This window comes from Coturnix japonica, chromosome 6 (genome assembly GCF_054131305.1).
Source record: "Coturnix japonica strain WE chromosome 6, WE-NBRP24, whole genome shotgun sequence".
Lineage (NCBI taxonomy): Eukaryota > Metazoa > Chordata > Aves > Galliformes > Phasianidae > Coturnix > Coturnix japonica.
Window position 1 is genome coordinate 28,519,720 of NC_140668.1, and position 16,849 is coordinate 28,536,568.

At 36.0% G+C, this 16,849-nt stretch overlaps 1 long non-coding RNA gene across 5 annotated transcripts in view; it reads right to left on the reverse strand.

The window, feature by feature from the left end:
* Positions 1 to 16,849, reverse strand: part of LOC107319239 (uncharacterized) — a 191,401-nt gene that overhangs the window by 32,472 nt on the left and 142,080 nt on the right. For all 5 annotated transcript variants that reach the window (XR_001557698.3, XR_001557696.3, XR_001557697.3 and 2 more), the window contains 3 exons: positions 7,750 to 7,793; positions 3,332 to 3,422; positions 556 to 703 (listed from right to left, as the gene is read on the reverse strand). This is a non-coding gene — a long non-coding RNA (uncharacterized LOC107319239). The remainder of the gene's footprint in view (positions 1 to 555; positions 704 to 3,331; positions 3,423 to 7,749; positions 7,794 to 16,849) is intronic.

The window sequence follows — 16,849 nt, forward strand, 5'->3', positions numbered from 1 at the left end:
CTTCACCTGACTTGTATCCATTCTGAACAAGTTCCCTGATGAAATTTTCATGATTTCCTACATGCTTCAGTTTGAACAATCTTTTTACTGATAAAAACGTTTATGAAAAAAAAAAAAAAAAGATTTTTGCTGATTATTATGACGATATATCATAATCTATCATACTTATTAACTATTGATAGCATTTAAGAATGCAAGTGAAGAAATAAAAAGAAATGGCTGTCTAAATCTAATGAACTCTGTTTCCTGTATCTAGCAAAAGACAGTATCAACATCTCCAGTATGTAAATTTATGCCTCCCTATATGCACACGCAAATTCTGTTCACAGCATATTGTATTCACATATACACATAGAATTTCCCAATCTCGAATGTGATCAGTCATAGGCTACCCCACCCAGCTCCAGACAGTTGCGGATATGTCAAGGTGTACAGAAGAGGAGCTTGGGGAATAATAATGTGATGAAAAAGAAGTGTATATAGGTCCTCAATTAGGCAGCAGGCAAACATGCATTTTCAGTATCATAATTTTGGAGACAAGTAACTCAGACCCACCTGCTTCCTGAAGCTTGCCAGACCACTGCAGTTATTTTGCACAATTCTGTCACTTCAGCAAGCCAGCATGCAAATCCTCTCTGTTGCACCTTATGTGGACACACCTGCCCCGTTCAATGTCAAGACAAATCTGAACCATGAGAGTTTCCTGTGGTTAAAAATAATGATAAAAAGGGGATTAAGGTTGATTTCTCTGCCTTTAGAATGCCTTTCAAAATATCTCTTATGGATGTCTCAAATTCGAGTCAAGTTTTGGGTTCAGAGGAAAAAGACATAATTACAAAGCATACTGCAGGAAAATAGAAAGGCCTCTATGTTATTTCTTTAATTAATGCTTTTCTGTAACCAATAACTATTCAATAGTATTAAAATGTCTATTTTGTACTCTTATTCCAGAAGAACAGGTTGAGAAATCCTTCCTTGTAATGAAAGTTTTAATAGCCCAGTTATAAACCTCAGACCTGAGTTTATAGGGCAAACAGATCTTTCCTACAGCTACACAAACACAACTGCTAAACTAAAACAAATCTTATTTAATATAAAATTGTATCACAAGCATTAAATACACATTAAATGAGCTTTTTAAGGCTTTTATTTTCCTGTAAGTAGCAGATGTTATGAAAAACAATCCATAAAATCCTCTGAATTCTAAAAAAGTGCATTCCATAAAGCTTTCATTTAAATCTTTAACAGAGCTCAAACACACTGAGTGGTGATAATGGTGAAATACTACAGGTAGCAAACCATTAGAATTAATTGAAATAAGATTTGATCTTTTAAAAAGACCTCAGATCTCTTCACAGCAGTTTAAATAAGCCAAGCAAAATGTAGCTACCTAGTGAATTAGCAGTTTCTGCTCCATGAACTGAATTGTATGTAAATTATATGTAAAAACAAGCAAAACAAAACAAGCAACATCTGCCCTTTAATAGGCCAGATGATTTAATATGTTCCTCTTAAGAAAAAGAGACTCAGTAGCAATGGCCTTATCCTTTTTATCACCACAGTATCTTGGGATAAAAGGAAGAAACAACAGAAATAAAATTTAGGTTAGAGGGAAAGTAAACATCTTTAAAAACACAGTCCCAATAGATCTTAGTTTACAGTGGATCAGTAGTGTTTCAGGATGAAGACAAGAGCAAGCTATTAAGTACTTCAATAAAAGTCAATTAACCACTCAGGTCTTGTACCGCAGCCTTCTCTGCCAACTATGTAACATGTACAAGAACAGAATTAAGGGGTTAAATGAACCCTGTGAGAATAATTACCCACTGAGACAATAATAATCAGCAATGAATATGTAAAAGCAAATCTTGTGCTATTTTGTGGCTTTAAAAAATGTATTGTATAATGTAATAGAATATGCTTTCCTGTCATCTCCTACTAACATGCCCCTGCTGGGAGACTTCTGGAAATATAGATATAAGGTATTTTTTTAAGTTGGGATATTGTATACAAATGATGGTTTCATCTATATAAGACAGTGAAAAAATCCAAACTCTTGGAGACCAGAAAATGTGAGGGCTGTTCTGAAAGTAATGCCTCCTATTTTGTTATGTTGGCCCACGATGTCAGAGAAAAATGCTGAGATGGTGGCCGTTGTGTTTCAGGAGTGGTCTGATTTTTACAAGTGCAGCATGTAGGCTCTTGTTCAGTGCTGCCAAAAATGCATAGTTAATGGTGGTGACTATGTTGACAAATAGTATACTGTAGCTGAGAATGTGCTATACCATCAAGTATAGTGCTATTGTGCTCTTTGCACCTGTGGTTTCCATGGAATTAAACAGGAGGCATTACTTTCAGAATGACCTAAGTATTTTCCTTGTTGGAATTTTAACATGAAGATATCAGTTTAAGGTTACTGAACTGAAATGTTCTGCAAGAAACCTAATGCTTTCAGTTAATGGTTTTGAAATACTTTTTGTTTAAAGATAAGCAGAACAGTATAAAAGAACTCTGCTGCAGAGCAAGTAGCTTCAGCTGTACATCACACACTAATTCTACACCTAGCATTTGCAAGCAGCATTCTCAGATAGTCACAGCTCTGTCAGACCTGACTCTGTTATAGGTTCTATGCCACAGAGCTTATTCAAAAATCAGCCACAACATTAGCACATCCTTTCAGTCACAAACAGATCTTCTAGCCTCAATACAATAGTGCTTTAACTTTGCAGAACAATACAATAGGATAAAACATAAATAAATAAACAAAATCTGTCTAGGATAAAACATAAAAATAAATTTGTCCACAAGATGAAATAGTTGAAGCATTTCAATACATATAGTTGAAGAATTTCATTGCATAGCCACCTGATTAACACTGATAATTATTGTGATGGGATGTCCTAAGCACAACATCTGCTTTGGAATATGTTACCAGCTCCAAGCATTTCCCACCTACAGTAGCTTTCACTGCCTGAAATTTGCATTTCACCAAATATTTACCACTTCTACCCTTAAAATTCTCTTGAGATTTAACTGGGCATTGGTAGACTGCCACCTGCCAAGACGCTAACTTCACAATTCATCACACCCATAGATTTCCACCTGCATTTTCACCTGTGCCCTCCTCACATCTTTGATTGTTCCTGGATTTTGTAATACACTTAAGTGATGTTTTATCTTGTAAATTATCTGTGGTCTGAATCTAAATTCTTATCAAATGTTGGAACAAGATGATATGGAAACAGAATTTATGAACCAATTTAAGCATTTGCTCCAATGTTTTGAAACAGTCAAATTCTTCTCTAAGCACTTCTGAAGGCTTATTACTCACCACTCATGCCTGAAAATGATCTGCATAGCCGTCTATTCACAATCATACTGCAAACACCAGGGCTCTCAGAGACTGCGCAACTAAATATTCACTGTAGAGCAAACAGTCAACAAGAACACTGTAATTAAAGGAAGTTAATATTGTATCAGCTTCTACTAATCTATTGCTTAGTACAGCAATAAACACAGGACTCATGTGCCTACGCAGTCCCTGCTGTTGAAACAGGCAAGTCTCACTACATACAAGAACAGTTTGAGACTCACTTTAAAAAGTGCATAAGAATGAACTACCAGAGTGAATGTTTTGCTCCTTTGCAACTGAAGTACCAACCATATTCTTCCCTTGGATGTTTCAATGTGATCTCTGTTTTCATTAATACTTTTTGTCATTCCTGCTTATTAAATCAATTACACCACATAAACATAAGTGAAGGAATCAATTTCTTGACATATATTTCTTCTACACTTATTTTGTAGAGTTAATGAAATATAACATAAAAGGAAGAGAAATTTAAGGTCCTTCCAAACCCAACCATTCTATAATGCTATAAAATAGGTAACAGTTTGGAGCACATGCACTAAATAGCACAGATTGATCGATGACTATACGACACAAAGCACTGTTTTTTCCTGTTTCGATTCCTTATCCTTGGGATTCTTTCTTTGTAGCCTGTACTTGAGTTATCAATTAGTCATTTTTAATGGATAATTATTGTGCCAATGAGTTTTTGCAAATGCTTTTTTTTTTTTTTTCTCTCCTTTGTAGTTACATCTCTGTTGTGTAATATTATAGCACAGAATTTGTCACCTGTCACAAAATTACCCTGTGATTTTAGAATTTATTATGGCTGACTTCACTTAGGATGTATTTCACCTGAAGAATTTTAAAGGATTAGGGAAGATCATGAAGGTGTTAATAAATCCAGTACAGTAAACCTCTGACACAGAAGATTAGCTTTTGTCTCAGTCTAGATGTAGTGAGTAAAACACTGCTCTGGACTTGCACAGGACTCAGCAGGGAATAGGGCTGTAATTAAAAGAAGCACGTGACCCCTGTAAGAAAAACAGTGAAAGCAAAAACATCCGCAGTTTTTCTTTGAACAGCAAGATTCTGGAAAGGACATAAGATAATGGAGAAGCATTTTTAAAAATCCTGCAAGTTCTTTTTTCCAAATCATAGAATGGAGAAATTATCATTTGATTTTATTTTGAAAAGAAAGAAATCGGAATATGACCCCATTCACTTTTAGAAAGTCCTGTCAGAGACTGGGTTAGGAAAGGTATCACTGAAATATCCTCTAAGTGAGCAGCATGCACTGTACTATACATACTAGCAGCATACTGTACTATACACTAATACATGCACTGTATTTTCTGTAGACTTATCCAACAAACCTGGGATTCAACACCAGTCAGTAAAACTTTGCAGTGTCATTGCTTATAGCTGCTACTACCTGCTTACACACAAGGCATGATACTCCCATACTGCTGTCTATCACTGCCTGAAGTCAAGGACTGACCTATGCCTCCCCTTGTGGTCATTCCACACCGGGTCAGTAGAGGAACCTGTCTGGAGTAGTGTGACACTACAGCCTTGATATAAATTGGCAGGAACTTGGTGCAAAAAGGCAAAAGCGAAAGGCTGGAGTGAAGGTTCTTATATAAAGAACTTAGCACAGACAACAAAGTAGCTCAGGCAAAGGAAGCAAATGCAATACTTAATGAAAATACGATGTGAAAAATGCATTACACTCTGTGGAAATTATAATGACATGAAATCATATGTGAATGAAAACAATCTGATGAAATGTAAGAGGTAAAGAAAAGGATTTGAAGCTTCTGTGTGTTGCTCCTTACTCACTCCAGTTAAGTTTTCCCCTTACAAATTTAACATTACTGATGATGCTGAATGTAAAAAGTGCTGCATGCTGCCAACTGTTCCGTTCAGCTTCAATAAGAGGTTAATAAATTAGAATAGGTCAGATAGCAGGTTAAAAAAGCAAATTATTGCCCTCATGAATGTTACTACCAGTCTTCTCCCTTTGGGACAGCAAGTCCTAACTTTCTTGTATATGATGTATTTGAGGACAACCCTAACATAAATAAGTAAAAGCTGAAAAGAAACTTTTGGGGAAGGATAGAGCATTCAGTAATACAGTGTGATTCTTGAAATACTGAATCATTTTCAGAAATATCAATGAATTTCAGGGCTCAAACTGGACTTCTATTGGAAACCTGTCATATACTTTTAAGAGATATAGAATAGGTTTGTATGTACTGTCCATATGGACACAGAGTAGTCAAACAGTAAGCCAAGCAGTTCAGCTTTTGGAATCAGTGCTTTCAATCAGCATTGCAACATGTTTATCCCAAAAAAGTAAATATACAGACATACTATGAACAAATTCAGATGAATTAAAAATGTGTCTTCTTTACCAAAATCTCAGGCATTTCCTATGCAATTAAAAGATGAAGTTCTTTCATTAAATCAAATAAATCAGCTAATAATTGTAGATATAATGCATACACCAAACAACAGAATTCCAAATATGAGGCAAAAAGATACTGTTAGTAGTAGGGAACACACTTTCTAGATATTTGGAGTGCAGCTTAATGGCACTGATTAATTTGTCCATTCCAATGGCAAATAGAAAGTTGTTTTTAAGCCACTAACTAAATTTAAGAAATTGCTGGCAAGGTGGTGGAGGGCAAAGTGAACTTGAATCATACCCATCATTAGACATAGATGTGTTCCTCTGAGAGAACCTGATCAGTCTTTTCTGCATCTTTCACCTTGAGCTATGCTATAAGCTAATTGTAGAATATGCTATCATTTGTCAACGGACAGCTACAATTTTAGAACATAAAAAATGATTTTTCTTCCTCTCACCACTTGTTTTCTCCTATTGATTTCTTCTTTATTCAAGGAGAATGTATTCACAGGATCAAAGCAAATGATTAGGTTTGTAAAATCTCTCTGATTACTGAATTAAAATTCAATTGGGAAGAAGAGTGAGGACAATTGTGTCAGCAAGTCATCCAGATTCCAGTTCTACAAATGCTCTCTCTGAAGAATGTTTTGTCTACCTCATTTTTTTTCAAAGACAAATGCTCTTTCAAAATTATGATTTTTAGGAATCCTTTAAAGCAGTCAAGGTTGGTTAAAGCATGTCCACTAGGAACAGTCTAACATGCCTACTTTTCCAGCTTCTACATAACTAAATTCATATGCAGTTTGAGGAAAAAAATACCTACCAGCTGTTTGTTTTTATTAGTAAGAAGAAACAAAAAGGTTACACTAAGCTTCTTCTGTAGGTTTAACTGTTGCTAGGATTCTGCTACTACTTTGTTCACCCACCAGTTTTAGGTTTTCTCTTCCCAAAGGAGCAAATTAGATCCACTATTTGTTTTCATCTGCACATGCTTCAGAAGTACAAAATCTGATTAAAGACTTTATCTGATTATTTTATGGTAGAAATGCTTCCTAATAAGACAAAGAGTTAGTGACAAAAATGGTCAACTTGTTACTATTAATATTTAGTAGAATGAAGACAGCACTTCTGGAGCTGAAAGCTTTCCGAAGAGGGATTACTTAGTACTTCCTAATATTTAATTAAATCCACTTAATTCTAGTATAGAAGAGAGAGACATGGGATCAAACTTTTAATTTTTAGATAAAACCAGAACATATCTGAATGGGCATGCAAGAAAAGGAATTCTTTTTTGGTTGATCAGAAAGGAGAAAAGGAAAAATGCCATTTGCTTCATTACAGAGCAAGGCTCTTTACTCAAGTAACTGGGAAATTTAATATTTTGAAATTCTTCACAGATACCTATGAACACCATAAAGAAAGTTCAAAGAAGTGTGTAGTTACTTCATCAGGAATACAGTCTTGTATAAACCTTTGACTGCGTACCCTGGGAGAAGCTTCACTTCTACACATACATATGGAATTATATATAGTAAGGAAATACAATTGGCATTTTGTTGAACTTAGTTGAGGATAAACTCTGAAATCTAAGAGAAGTGGTCAATTTGCAAGACATCTTTTCCCTCCATATACTTTCGTGAACTATGGGACCTGTCCATTGTATAAGTGGAAATTAGATTGTGTTCCTCAGTAATGAAAACTATGTTCAGAGGAAAAACCAATGAACCTTTTTGTGAGGAAGCTCTGTGTCAGCCTGATCCAGTGTCTCTCAAGTTCAATAGAAATGATGAAGATCTTCTGCAATGTATCAGCCAGGAACATATAGCATAGAAACATGGTTTTGTGGCATGAGGGAAAGGAAAATCCCTTTACTGAATAACAGTTTGGAAGAAAAGTCTGTAAGACTCTATAAACTCACTGAGTTCTATTCCCTAAATGTATCGTCTCTCCTTTCATCATTTATACAGCTTTTTAAAGAAAGACTTACAGGTTCTGGGTGAGCAGCACTTATTATGGCTTGATGAAGTTGCTCTGTAAAGGGAGATAAAAAGGAGAGAATAGCAGAGGTTACTGAAATAGCTAAATGGGCAATTATTTATCTTGATATCACCAATCTTGCATTTCAAGTCTTCTTCAGAAAACACATTTTACCAGTTAGCAACATGAACAGGAACTTAAGCTAATACAGCAGTAAGCTTGCCCCTGAAAAGAAACAAAAGATACTGTGCATATATTGGTCTAACATGCCCAGTCTTTACACTTTACAGAAATTCTCAAAGCAGTCAAATCTTTAGTTGCCACCTCCTCAAAAGTTTTTATTGTTACGCTCCCTTTGGGTCAGTCTCTGATAAATAATGGATGCTGAAACTTTAAAGACTAAAAGGCAGACAGAATCATCTTTAACATTATCATTCTCTAGGTCTGTATTTATTAAGAAGCTCTATACCTTCCAAGTCTCTGTTGACTCATCTGGGATACTTAGAGGCAGAGAAATAATCTGATAAAGTATAATTTTATCTTCTATCAGTACATAAAATTTTACAGGTACCATATAATAGCATACTTAATGAAATCTACCATAATAAATGGCAAGCACAGACAATGTTGTCACTGACCAAGGGCAAGAACCAACAACTTCCCTTTAAGTTACTGAATAAGTCTATTTATCAGCACAGTCATGCTGAGTATTCAAGAAAGCTTTTTTCAGACTCACGTGAAGAAATTTCTCCTATTTTTTTCCATAGAACACATTTTATGACATATTAATTCTACATAGCTTTTTATTTCATTGTCTAGAGCAAGACATGAGGAATTATTTTTTGTGATCCTGATGTAATTCTGCACCATACTTATATCTACTGTTCTATACAACTGTCGACAAGAATATAAATGAAAGGTAATCGAGCACAAAGACATATTTTCAGAAATGTACTTTAAACACCTAAGAAAGCTGAACAGATAGAGGTGATGACAGCAGCTCCTTGGGTTCTACCACATGGCTGGGAATCCTGTTACCCCTCAAACCTGTCTGTGACATATTGAACAGATCCACAGGGCATTTACAAGCTGCAAGAGATGAGAACCCCAATACTGTCTCTATGGCTTTTTATTTTCTGAAATATTTGATCAGTGGAAATTTCCATTCTGATGCTGATCCTTTGACAAGTAGCTTTTTTTATGCTTTTATTTTTGTTTTGTTCCCTCCCTCTTCCCACTGTACAGGTTATTCAACAGAGCACTGTACTTTTTATTACTGAAACTAGAAAAAAAACAACACACAAAACAATCCTTGAAATATTGAATCTTGTACTGAAAGTGTGGTTGAGTGATGTCATTTCCTGCCTTGGAATTAATTCACTTTTATTTGTTGCGTTAGCATTTGTATATCTACATATTTTCATTTTGTAGAGTCTTTTGCATGAAAGGCTCAGAAGTTCATTTCTGAGTCAAGATCTATATTAAGATCTTTTAATACATCTTTTTAGGCTCTTTTCATATCAAAATATTTGGGATGCTTATTTATGGTCTGATTTCCCATTCTCATATTTAACTGGAAGAATTACAATTGCTGCATTAACTCTGGATCATGTGAGGAGACTCATAAAAATGAATAGCATGATCATATCTGGAATTTACACAAGACCCTATTCAATAAAGCATATTCTGTTCTTACTGCAATATCATCCTCCAGAGCTTTAAAGTCTTTCAAGTGGAATAAAGATGTTGCTATAATGACAGTGAATGTAATGAGATTAAATGTAGTTGGGAGTCAAGGTAAATGGCCTTACATCAGAGAGAATGTAGTAAAACAGATTTTTATAATGAAGACAAAGGATATTACCAGTACATTTTTGCTACATTTCTTTGGCAAAGTAAGGCCACAGCAGGACATGCCATGCAATATGGATTCTGTGTTCCTTTCAGTATTTTACATTCAATAAAACCTGCATGCTATTAGCCATCAAAGAATAAGAAGAAATATCTTCAATAAGCATTGAAACCTGTATTAGCAATGTATAACCTCCCCAAAAAAATGAAAATCTGTTTTTTATGATTTAAAAATAATCTGGGGAGTTGCATCAGGAGTGAACTGTATTTTGTGTGGAAACTAAATAGTCACAATAGAGAATTCAAGACCCAAACTGAGGTCTGCCCAACAAAGGAAATACATATGGGTTTTCCCTGAGCTCGCATATCATTATGCAGACCCTTACTCCAGTAACACAACCCAAATGTTTCTAAAATTCATTTTTACTCTGTTACATCTAACATTTCTGAATGAATTTACTAAAAATAGTGTGCTATTTATTTTGAGATTCTATCTTTAAACACATGAAAAAAAAGAAGAGATGATCACGAGTGTTGTCACTGAGGTCCGCAAAATGACAGACTGTTGTCAAATAACCATAGATATAGAATTCCATCAATGCCATGAACTGCTGATATATAGCCACAGAGATAATATTCCACAGATACAACAATAGATATGATATTACCCCAACCATGTTATTATCTTTAATATTAGCAATGTCTATCTTAACTATGCCATCCTACACTTGCATATCAGCAGTAAAATTTGATGTTTTGGGTACTGCATCCTCCTGATGGATAAGAATGTTTCTAGCTACAGCAAGTCAAATACCAGTGAACTGTCAAAGAAATACTGTTCTATTTCCATAAAGAAGTCAGTAGACATAACTTCCATGAAAATTATTTAGTAGCTGCTTTTTCTGATTATTTATTTCTGCAATTAAAATCAATAGTTACTGAAGATGAGCTTTTTTGAAAGAAGCAAATGTATTTCAATGAGAATTGGGCATCAGAATCCCCCACTTGGTTAAAAAAACAGAAATTTTAACATCTGAAATTCTTACAGCACCACATTTCTTAAAGTTTCAGACACAACATATTCCCGAGAAACACACCAATGGTTGCACATGGAAATTGTTTTTCTCTGAATATGCATGGCTAGTTAGCTCTGTAGGTTTTTACACATACATTTGATCACAAAACCACACAGTAAAATTCCTAGGGACTGTAGGTGGATTGCTGCATATGTTAAACAGTTCTGCATCGTAACATGTCTAAATATTGTTGCCCGTCTGTCTGATTAGAAAGCAAGTATTTGGGTAGACCTCTGCTCAGCTGAAGTAAAAATAGAAATAGCTAATGTTTATGATTCTTGCAGAATAATTAATTAATACAAAAAAATCATTTGATTGTGGAAGGAAAGCAACTAAACAGAGCTTAGCCTTAACAAATTATAGTCTTACAATGCTGCCACAAGTACAGAGGAGCATGAAATGAAAACCTTCACATTCAGGTAGTACACAGTGAAATATAACCAACTGATTAAATAAACATTTTTAAAACCCTGTCTTGTGCTGATGGTGTTTTCTATTAGCAAAGTAACCAACTTTAAAACTATATCACAACAACTCTGTCAGCCAGCAAGTCATAGCTGGAAGGTTTGCTACTTTTTGAAGTGCTGCAAGATACCACACAAATTTAGCCGTCTATACACAGAACAGGGCAACCTCTCTTAGGTGGTCATGTTTGAGCAGAGGAGTTGGACCAGATTTTCTGAATTTGTTCTGCACATTCACTTGAATTGTCTGTACAACACCGTGGTCCACCCCAGGTATGATCTAGCAATCAGCTCCTCGTTTATTAGTCCACTGTCATTGTTTTGCCGCGTTAGTTTTCTTATCTATGAAATGAGAGCTGCATTGCTTGCCATAGCGGGTGTAAACAAAATCAAGGCATTTTGAGAGTAGAAGTGTAGTACAAGCACAGAAGCTCAAACATGGACAATGAAGGACAAACATGGACATCAACCAAGTGATTCCCACTTGGGTAGCAGTATGGAAGTCCTGAAGTTCCTGTGTCCAAAGCATTTTACCTCAAATGAAATGCTAATGCCTAAGTACCCTATGTTGTACGACTCCTTGTTAAAACTTGGCTCCTGCAGTGACCCTCCTCTAGTGAAATTATGTTGTGATCAAAGCAAAACTGAGGAAATGCGATTATAAAAGTCAGCCCTACACTTCCAGTCCATGCTCAAGTGACATGTAAAGTACTAGCAAGTAATGGAGCCTGAAAAAAAGATTTTTGCAGCAATGTTTACGTATAAGTTCATACGAAGAACAAAGATTTTATCATTTTCAGTAGAGAACCCTTACCGTTAGCAGTCTTTCATGATAACTCTTGTAGTTTGAAGCTGTAAATTAGGTAAGTGTTAATAAAGAAGGAACAGCACATTTTAGGAATTCAAAGAGTGTCACAAAGGAAGCGCTATTAAATATTTACGTAACAAAAGCAAAAGAGGGAAATGCTACACTTGTTTACACCCCTCATCTCAGTAAAACAGAGTACAGTTATAACAATAAAATGTTGTTACTTGAAACTAGGAGATCTAAGGGACAAACCTCTTAGAAAAATTCAACTTGGTAAGAACACTTTGCATGTGAGAATATTTACGATCAGAACCATGCGCAAGATTGCCTCTGTAAGTTGCCTATTCCTTAGTATGGCTCCTGTCATTCCTCCCAGAACTCTTCAGAAATTTAATTAAGCAATATAACTGCTGGGAAGGTCAAAAGAAGGGCAGATGATGAAGATTGCTTTTTTGATTTCTGGTTGTGTTTCAGATGCCATGGCAATAGTGATCAAATATATGTGAAGATTAGATCAGAAAACATGAGGTTGGAAGTGACTTAATTTGTATCACTAGCATTTGCCTCTAAGAAAATTACAGCAAACAAAGCCTGGTATTATTCCATCCCAGCTGACTAAATGCTTTAAAACTCCGGCATGTTTAAAGTTCTGAGTAGAAAAGAGTAGCAGTAGTCTATTCCATAAAAATTAACGTTCTGAGAGCCAAATTTGAGTGTTATTGGGAAACCGGAATGTGGAACAAGAATTCCCAGTCACCAACTATGCCTTATGAGAAGTTTAAATAAATAAATGGAATAAAGTAGAATAAAGCAGAGAAAGGGTGCTATTCAGTACCTCCTGTGCTGCCTGATGGGAATTCAGAAATAAATGACTTGTTTACAGTTTCTTTTTGTTTAATCTAGTCAGTATTTGGCTTTTTTTTTTCCCTCTGATCTCATGATTGCTACTATCTCTGTTTTACTGGAAGCTGGGCTTTTAAAAAGCCATCATTAATTTTTTGTTTTTATTGTGGCAACTATCAGAAAATAAGTAAGAAAGTGCAAAGAAGTCCCTCTTCTTTCACTTCAAAATGTTCCTACTGGAATATTCCAGATCAACTCTAAGGGGTTGTGATAAGCAAATCTCGAGGAAGACACAAGCAAGCTTAGAAAAGTTACCTACTGAAAATAATACTGGTATAATTTTTAACAGTTTAATACTTTTAGAGATACATGCTCAAGCTTGCACAAAAATTTTCCCCTTACATTTACATTCTTTGCTGTGTAAAGAACTGGATGGATGCTCAGGTCCAGAGAGTGGTGGTGAATGGAATCACATTCAGCTGGTGGCTGTTCACAATTACTACTTCACAGGGGTCAGTAATAGAGCCTGTACTGTTCAATACCTTTACTGATGACCTGGATGAGGACACTGAGTGCACTCTCAGCAAATTTGCAGATGACACCATGCTGGTAGGAAGTGTTGATCTGCCTGGATATTGGAACATCCTACAGAGGGATCTGGACAGGCTGGATAGCTAGGGTGAGGCCAGTATGATTAAGTCCAACAAGACCAAGTGTCAGGTTCTGCACTTGGCCACAATAACCCCTTGCAGCTCTACAGGCTTGGGGCTGAATGGCTAGATGACTGTGAAGAGGAAAGGGACAAGGGAGTGTTGGTTGATGCTCACCTGAACATGAGCTGACAGCATGCCCAGGTGGCCAACAGCATCCTTGCTTGTATCAGAAACAGTGTTTCCAGCAGGATTGCAAGAAGTGCTCATCCTTCTGTATTCAGCAATGGTAAGGCTGCATCTTAAGTACCATACTCACTTTTGGGCCTCTCACTGCATGAAAGACACCAAGGCCCTGGAGCATGTTGGGAGAAGGGCAATGAAGCTGGTGAGGGATCCAGAGCACAAGTCTTATGGAGAGCAGCTTAGAGAACTACAATTGTTCAGTCTGGAAAAGAGGAGGGCCAGAGGAGACCTTATTGCTCTCTACAACTGCCTGAAGGGAGGTTGTGGTCAGCCTTTTCTTCCATGTAACTAGCAATACGACTAGAGGGAATGGCCTCAAGTTGCACAAGGGAAGACTCAGGCTGGATGTTAGGAAATAATTATCTGAGAAAGTGGTCAAGTGCTGGAATGGGTTGCCCAGGGAGGAGGTGGAGTAACTGTCCCTGGAGGGTTCCAGAAACATTCAGATGTTGCACTGAGGGGCACAGACTAGTGGAAATTTTTGGCAATAGGCAGATGATCTTGGAGGTCTTCTGTAACTTTGGAGATTCTATGATTCTTCAGATCTCAAACTATGAACAGATGGGAGAGAAGCTGGAAGCATAAAGGGAAACTAATACAGGTGGGACAAGAATTCAGTGAGATACAAGGTTAAAATCTGAAAATGAAGACCAGTTCTATTCAGCATGCTCTCTCTGTTATGTCAGATCAGACAAGATCCAGCAGAATAAAGTTCCACAGAATAAAGTATTCTCAGGAAATACTTCAGTAAGGGTCACACAGATCTTCATAATATGAAAATGAAATGGGGAGTTGTAGATCTCACTCAAAACATTTCAATTCCTCTGGCTCTCTTGGATTCCTTCTTGGGAACAATTTGACTCTGACTTTGGGCAAGTCAGTCACTGACATGCTCTTGCAATCAAGTGGAAGAATAATTTGAGACTTGCTTATAACTGTATACCTAATGGGAGTGTTTGAGTTTATGATCAGAAGTATTCATTTCAAATAAATGGCAAGAACCACACCAACAAAAGACTTGTGTGCTTTGGAGCACTTGTACTGTAGTTTAAAGTTTGTTAGAACAATACTACAAAATGAAATGACAAATCCTGACGGAACCAACATAATCTTTGTGTTCAGACACACCTGAATTAGTTCATAAGGATTAAGACTTAATGGTCCCATAACTTTCTGGTAAGATCCTGGGAGTTTTGCAGTGTCTCTAACACTGATGGTATTTTATTCAACTCTCAACTGATTGATTTTTGAGATGATATTTGCAATTATTAGTAGATATAAACGAGAAGTTAACATTTAAAAAAATGCTGCAGGATATTCCTTAACTATGATTTACCTGTTTTAAATCAGGACATAAACTTTATTTTCCTTTTTTTTCCCCTACTCCGCTTGAAAAGGGAACAAGAATATTATGCTAACCGTAACCGTCTGAATAAGATCAGAAACATCTTAGTGTATTCTATTAAAGCAGAAATTACCACAATCTAGATGTAATTTATCTGACACCTACCTGTTCCTTGAGTATTCAATCTCCTACAGTGTAGTAAAAGAACTGACTGATTAAATTACTTGACACTACAAATGTTTCAGCTTACTACAGGTCACCCCAATAGAAGCCAGAAGATCAGGATTGCTTCTCTCATGTAGCAATTTTGTCTCTGATTTTAGGCACTTAGAAGTATTTCAAAGACTCCTTGCAAATTTTCAGCTTATTTCCTGCAGACTCAGTACTCCTGTTTAACTAGAGAAAGGCATCAACACTTTCCAAGTCTTATTTCAAACAAGATTTTCTAAGTACAAGAACAACAGTTATGCCCACATTAAATTTTAAGAAACATCAGGTCAATAAAAGTAAGTTTTCATTAAAATATATTCATGATTTATTCAGGTTTGTGAATCTGACCTTTCCAGAAACTTCTGTTGAATTAAAATGAAATCCTGCCAGCATGGAAATCATACTGAGATTTGCTATGTATTTTACTTACACCATATTTCACTCAGCCCTTTTATAGCTTAGTTCTCATAGCAGCTATTTATATGCTATCTACAGGAGATGTCTGTGCATGTTGTGGACATGGTATCTGCTCTGCTGCTTAGCAGTGTTCTTTGGATATGTATGCCTGCTGCTCCCTCAAGCCAACCATGCTATGTCAAGACAGATAAAGATGACAAAATAGCATTCAGATCCATACCTGTTAATCTATGTGTTGCTTTGGAACTACAGAATGAAGCATCAAGTAGTTTCCAATCCAACAAATCTCATATTATTTGGTTTTATAAAATGAAAAATTCCCACACCTAAAACAGAATGAAGTAATATTCACAACTGATCTTTCTGACTCATTAATATAGGTTACTACAACACAGCCAATTATTCCATGTTCTGTATAGAAAACATACTACATTTGTATAATGATATTTCTATAATTGTGTTATGTTTATTTTTTTCTTTAGATACCTCCCTAGATATCAGTCCCACATTAATTATTCAGGCAGGGTCAAATATAAAGAAAATAGGACACAGGCTGAAGTGCAAGATGGGAATTCTAGTTTTCCATCATCTGCAGTTCTTTACAGTTCTGCCTCTGTTGCATGCTACGTAGACACAGTCATTATTATTTCAGCAGCCATATGATCCAATAGAAGTGCAGAAGAGAATGTCCTATGTTCAGAAGTGAAATGCTGAGTTACTGTATTTTGAATTTGTTTCCTGTAGAACACCCACACACATTAAGCACAAAAAAAAATAAATATTTTCTTCTATGAATAAACAGCTGCAAGATTGCACAATTCAGCATGAGTTCTGTTATATGAACAATAAACTAGTGGAATAACTTTGAAATCTATTAAGCATTTTAAAATAGAAAACTTAATTAGTATTTGCATGATGATTCCTTCCATAAAGCATGAGACAAGCAAGTTGTGGAGAACTAGAATCTCTTTCATCAGGGTCTTTCAACAACACCCTGATTCCTCACCTGAGAAATTCTCAATGGTATTTCTGACAGGAAGAAGAAATATATAGCTTTATGTAGAGATACTAGGGCATGCTAGATATCTGACTCGTTAATACTAAAAAAAACCTCACCACCTATATAACAATATGTGCTCGGCTATGCTTTGTGATGAAGGGTAACTGCTTTGGATGTACAGCTCACTTGTACAACAGCTG